Raw genomic sequence first — 6,484 nt, 5'->3', positions numbered from 1 at the left:
CCCCACTCTGTGTTATTTACTGTTTTATGCTTAGCAGTGTGGGCTATCCACTGTGACGGGGAGGGATGGTTTAGTCACAGTAACCTGTGGAAAGCTGTTGGGCTTTGCAATGAGATTTCCTCTGTGGCCGGCGCTAAAACTTCCACCTCTCACATCAGATGAAGGCCCTCACGGGGGGAAGGCCAGCACCCAAAAATCACCCTGTGCTGCCAAAATTACGGGACACCGTGTTTTAATTTCTTCATCTTTTCGTTGTTCAGAGTTTTGAGATCTGGCCAGTATTATGCTGCCCGACTGCAAGAGACAGGCAGATTCTTTTACCAGAAGCTGAGTTTTCAGCTCACGGTCCCTTTCTGGAAGCAGGAACATTAACCATCAAACACCTCAGCCAGCAACGCTGAGACTTCAGAATGCTAGATCCCCTCCAGACAGCTTTTTAGGTTCCTATAAGTGGCCTGTTTTCAAGCAGACAGAACTTCCCTTTCTATCATCCTGAGCAACGTTTTTTGGATGCCTAGAGGAAAGCACGCTGCTGCACAATGGGCACGCTTTTGTTGGAGCCAGCTCGTCGAGGAATGATGGTGTGGCCTCACAAATCACAGAATCACAGAATCACAGAATTTCTAGGTTGGAAGAGACCTCAAGATCATCGAGTCCAACCTCTAACCTAACGCTAACAGTCCCCACTAAACCATATCCCTAAGCTCTACATCTAAACGTCTTTTGAAGACTTCCAGGGATGGTGACTCCACCACCTCCCTGGGCAGCCTGTTCCAATGCCTCACAACCATTTCAGTAAAGAAGCTCTTCCTAACATCTAACCTAAAACTCCCCTGGCGCAACTTTAGCCCGTTCCCCCTCGTCCTGTCACCAGGCACGTGGGAGAACAGACCAACCCCCACCTCTCTACAGCCTCCTTTAAGGTATCTGTAGAGAGCGATAAGGTCACCCCTGAGCCTCCTTTTCTCCAGGCTGAACAAGCCCAGCTCCCTCAGCCGCTCCTCGTAGGACTTGCTCTCCAGGCCCCTCACCAGCTTCGTCGCCCTTCTCTGGACCCGCTCAAGCACCTCGATGTCCTTCTTGTAGCGAGGGGCCCAAAACTGAACACAGTACTCGGGGTGCGGCCTCACCAGAGCCGAGTACAGGGGGACGATCACCTCCCTAGCCCTGCTGGTCACGCTGTTTCTGATACAAGCCAGGATGCCGTTGGCCTTCTTGGCCACCTGAGCACACTGCTGGCTCATATTCAGCCGACAATGTGTTTGTTGAAGTAATTCTGCACAGCAGCAGGTGGCAGCCTGGTGCCATTTTTTGCAGTTTTCAAACATTGGCATTGTACGCATCTTTTGTCGATAGGTGGCAGTTGCCTCTGTGCGAGACCCCTTCGGTGCTGCTGGCAGCTAACCAGTATCACAAGATTCAGGAAAATGCTACAGAAGTTCAATCACATATCTGTCATTTAAAAGTACTTATTCTTGACCTCGTCAATATGTGTCACATAGCTTTAGTGGTGCTCTAAAAAGGGCTAAAGCTATCACAATTCGTTTTAACACTGTTTCATTGCACAGCAGATACAAAAATATTTTAAGCAGCTGAGCTACCAGGTGCTGTACTGTGGATTTGTATCAGGTTAATACAGTAATGATGGCTTTGATTAATCAAATAAATAGTAAAAATAAGTCCGAAAAGTTTAGCTGCATGAGAATATAGCATAAAATCAATACCACCACCCAAAAAAAAATAATAATATGCTCCCCCTAGAAAAGTTTCTAAACTACATATTGCAGGTTTCTCAGTCACATTTCTGAAACACACCATTTTTCTTAGTGGTGTCTGTAAACAGTTTCTAACATTTATTTAATAGTTTATAGTGGAATCCCAGCCAAAGCCAACTGTAAATCTGACTACCAGTCACTATATTTAGATCACTAGGAAATTAAAGAAATTAATTAGAGACTTTTCAAAACATAATCAAAATTAAAAGCATAGGCTTAGCATGAACTGCTAATGATGACAAAGACCATTGTTTGGTGACAGATATAAAGTGAAAAAAAAGCCTACAAACCTATTTTTTTAAGAAAAAAAAAAAAAAAAAAAAAAAAAAAAAAGCCCTATCAACATTTGGACACACTTACCGTTTTCTTTATTTTATTTATGTTTACTATATTTTATTTATATTTATCCATCTTTATTTAACAGCCCTACTTCCTCACAACTACCCTTGTACATCCACCTGCACTGAAAATGGCTAAATGACTGTATGTGCTGTAAATCAGTGTTGCAAAGCACACAGGTGATTGCATTACTTAAATCAACATATTAAACTGTCTACATGTTCATAAACCAAATAATGATCTGATGATCTGATTGTCCTTTGTCTAGGGAAATGAATTATTTTCATTCTTACCAATGGAATCTATTTGTTGCCATTGTAAATGAAAGCAGAATTTATCATGAATAGCTGCAGGAGTCAACCAGCTGAGTGAAAGACTGTTTATAATAACATTGATTGGTTAAATTATCTTTAATCAATAATACCTTCCAAGGCATCTCTTGGAGCAATAATAACCTAAATGTTAGTTAGTTTGTTTGTTTTTTTTAAGTGCAATAACATCCAAAAAGATATAACACATAACAGATAAAAGGGGAACAGGTTTGGAATTGACTTGGAATTATCTCAGATAGCAGAGCCAAAATCATTAGCATCCTGGTAGCATACTGCATCTCTCACCTTTATCTGTTAATTTGAGTATTAATGCATTTGTATTTTCTAGTAATAGGTCTGTATTGCAAAAGTGAATTACTCACTGACATACAAAGTCACATGAGAAGGAAGCCAAAAGGGCATTGCTAATGTTTTTATTTCTTGCAAGATATGAACTGTATTGTGCCCATGGTTCATGAAAAGTAATGCTTTTGCTCTTAAAGCTGGAATAATTTTATGGGAGTTTTATGCTGTTGAATATTATAGTTCTTGGAAAGTGTTTTGGGCTTTGTTCTCTCATGTATGCCTGACCTATCAGTGGAATTGCAGATGGTTACTGGAAGCACACCTTATTGTGTGAAATTACCAAAAGAAGATGAAAATGCAAAGCAATGGAACACTGATTTTACACAGCACAGAGGTCCATATTTCTATGTCATTAAATGCATATTGTAACATACAAAAAATAAGCAGTTTTCAGGTGAGTTTCATTTGCTCTGAACTAACTGAAGATGCACTTCCTTTTTTAGGGATGCTTGGCTGAGGATATCTTCACTGTATATCAAAACCAATGCATACTTTCAGTTTGCTGATGCACCATCCCTTGTTCCTATTGTAGTAGTACATGATTAATGTGTTGGAATGGAGTTATAAATTTGGTAATTTCAGCTTTTCTAATATACAATCTTCTGTTTCTTCAGGAGCCTGAACAGTTCCAGATAGTGAGTAGGGCTGTGTTAATGGAAAGGAAAATTTACTTACACATTCACATAACCATTTCATTATGACCATCAGCAGATTGAGAAAAGCTTGGCCCCATTTCCTGGCCAAAACAGCATCATTCTGCTGTTTACATCCTACCTGAGAGAAGAATGCCAACATTGGAGCTATAAGTGTTTCTAACTCAATCCTCATTGAAGTGAGATGAAAAACAAAACAAAAACACTTTGGGGTAATAAAAATATCATAAAATAATTTGGCAGCAAAAAGGAACCTAGCCTTTCATTCCACCATGTCTGCCTCCAAGCAGACCAAACACTATCTCTGTAATTATGAATACACATCCCCAAATGGCAGCAAAGTAAAGGCCCACAGGGCCAAAAACACCTGATGAGCAGCTGAACTGGGAAAGCTGAGTGCAGATGTGTCCTACTTCTCTGTTTTCCCTTTCTGTTAGAGAATGAGAGCATTTCAGAGATGACATGCTTTTGTCTGAAGACATATGGAAACTGCAAGACAATTACTAAGGGAATACCAAAATGCAGTTGATCACTCCAGTAGTAAATGGATTTGTTTTAAGATCATGTTAATGATTTTTAGGATGTCTTCTGGATTCCAATCATAACTTGGATATCTTGCTTAACCTCAGATATCAACTGTGCATGCTCTGATTCTTCTACACACCTGACTAGTAGCTGAGTTCAAAGGATGTGATTGATGTTTTTGGCTGAAAAAAAGGATTGTGAGTTTTTAAATAGTAACAAAACCATGTTTTGTTCTGTCAATGAGCATGGCATATTTGGGGCACAACATAATAACAAATAATTGAATAGTCACAAATAATCTTTTCTCTGTTTGGCTTCTCTTTAATTCAGATGGGACAATGAGATGACAATGAGACAAATGTTGGTCAGTTTAGGCACACTGGGAAAATTAAATGTCAGGCCTTGAGAGTCTTAATGAAGAAATCATGCATACAGATCAGGTATAGCTATTATGATTACGCTATATGGCCAGAGATGGAGCAAAAATTGTGGCAATGTGAAAGTACCTGCCACAAACATGAGACAGCAAGTTGGAGTTAGGGCCATGTTTCATCCTTACAGCACTTCTTGTATCAAAGCCAGAAACGTGCCTAGAGGCTAATCCAAGGTCACCAGCTGGCTATGGAGGTTGGATCTGCATTTCTCACTCAACCAAGCACCCCCAAAACTTTAGGGCCTGGACAAGCTGCACAGTGCAGTGGACTGAAGAAGGAGTTACAAAGGGTTTGACTCCTCTTGAGTCCCATGACCCAGGATGAAGGTGGAGATGATTTGTTTCAGTCCCTGGGAAGATCTGAAGCAGACATTCTCTACAGTGAGCACTTGGCCAATGTTTCAAGGTGGTATTTTAACAGCTGGGTCCCAGTAGCTGGTGTCGCTCAACCATTACCACCCTCCTTTGCCAGCATCCACAGTGAGAGCAGCACCTGGCGACCATGCTTGAGGATTTGGCCATGGAGTTCAATAGCCGTGTTATCTGGTAGCTCTAATATAATATTGAAAAAAAAAAAAAAATCAAAATAGCTCCAATCTGCTCCCTAGGGTCAGCAGGAAGAACCTAACTCAGTGACTTCGCTGGGATCACTAACGAGGGGTGAAAGGCTCAGATCCAACCAAAGCCATGCAGCATACACAGCAGTGGTACCCCCAAAGAGTAATTTGACACTTAATCACCTTCTTTCCAAAAGCCTGCCTACCAATGGGGGGTGGGGAGACTTGTACACAAGCTGGCTTTTGATCTCCGTGGAGCTCAGAAGGCTTTGCTAGCACACTCATTTAAAGGATTGAGCAGCAACTAATTAATTACTCTACATTATATCAGTCATGGTTTTGAGGCTTGTTTTAACACATGAAGACAAGCTGTTAAACCAGAATGGCTGAGTGGTGTTTGTTTTGTGATAAGACAAAATAGTCTCCACCTCCCTCCCGATCATGTTTTTCTGTCTCAGCCTTCCAGGTCCCTTTCTCATAGTCACTAAAAGTAGCACCAATGTCCTGCTTTCTGGTTACTGTTACAGAGAATAATGGAAAACCATAAAAAACACTGAACAGTTTACCTCATAAATTCCAAATTTACACTGGGGTGATTGTCTTCGGCCTTTCCAGGTGATGATTTGCTGCTATTAGCACCGAGAACGTGCCAGTGGGAAATAAAAAGAATTATCTATGAAGGTTTTTGTTGTTGTTGTTCTGTTTTGTTTGTTTGTTTATTTTTACCAGAAATCCTTGCCAAACTGAGCAGTATGAACTGTAGGGTTAACACCATTTCTTGAAATGTCAAACAGAACTGTGGAGTGACTTGGACTTTTTTTGGATGCTGACTAGCACTTTTCCAGGCTGATTGATTATTTTAGCAATTTCCTGGTGAGCACATAGATCTGTTGCTGATCTTATAAGCTTGGTTTTAAAAATCAGTTCTTGGAGCGTGCAGTCTCTCACCTTCACCTCCATAGACACGGCTGCACAAAGTTTATTTGCTTAGATAAAGCTGTTGGTAGTGGCTTTGGTGTTGCTAGCACTTTTATAAACTGATGGATTTGAACTTAGACTGTGCAGACAACACTAGCTTATTTGGCATTCACAAACCACAGCAGCTAATTAGATGATAATTATATATGACTAAGTATATTAATTATAATGTATGAGAATTATATTAGGCTTAAGAACTATTTAAAGGGAACTAGAAATTAAAGCAGCAGGATCTAGTATCTGGATGTCATAGATGTGCTCTGTGTGGCCTTGGAGAGCATGGTTTACCACTTTGTCTCTAGTTTTCAAAAGACAAGGTTAAAATCATGAATGGTGTGTACCTACTTCATAAAACCACTGAGATCCTGTTACAAACACAAATATCTCCACATGTATTTTAAAATAGCAGCTTGCAATTTCAAACCTTCCACTTTTAAAATCTTTTTAATGCTAAACAGTTCAGACCCATCACTCCATAAAAGGAGAAAACAATAACTACAAAAAATGCCATTAAAATAGTTAGAAGCTCCAAGTAAATAAAAAAAAA

The sequence above is a fragment of the Anas acuta genome, chromosome 2 (assembly GCF_963932015.1).
Source record: "Anas acuta chromosome 2, bAnaAcu1.1, whole genome shotgun sequence".
Taxonomy (NCBI): Eukaryota; Metazoa; Chordata; class Aves; order Anseriformes; family Anatidae; genus Anas; species Anas acuta.
This window is presented reverse-complemented; position numbering follows the sequence as displayed.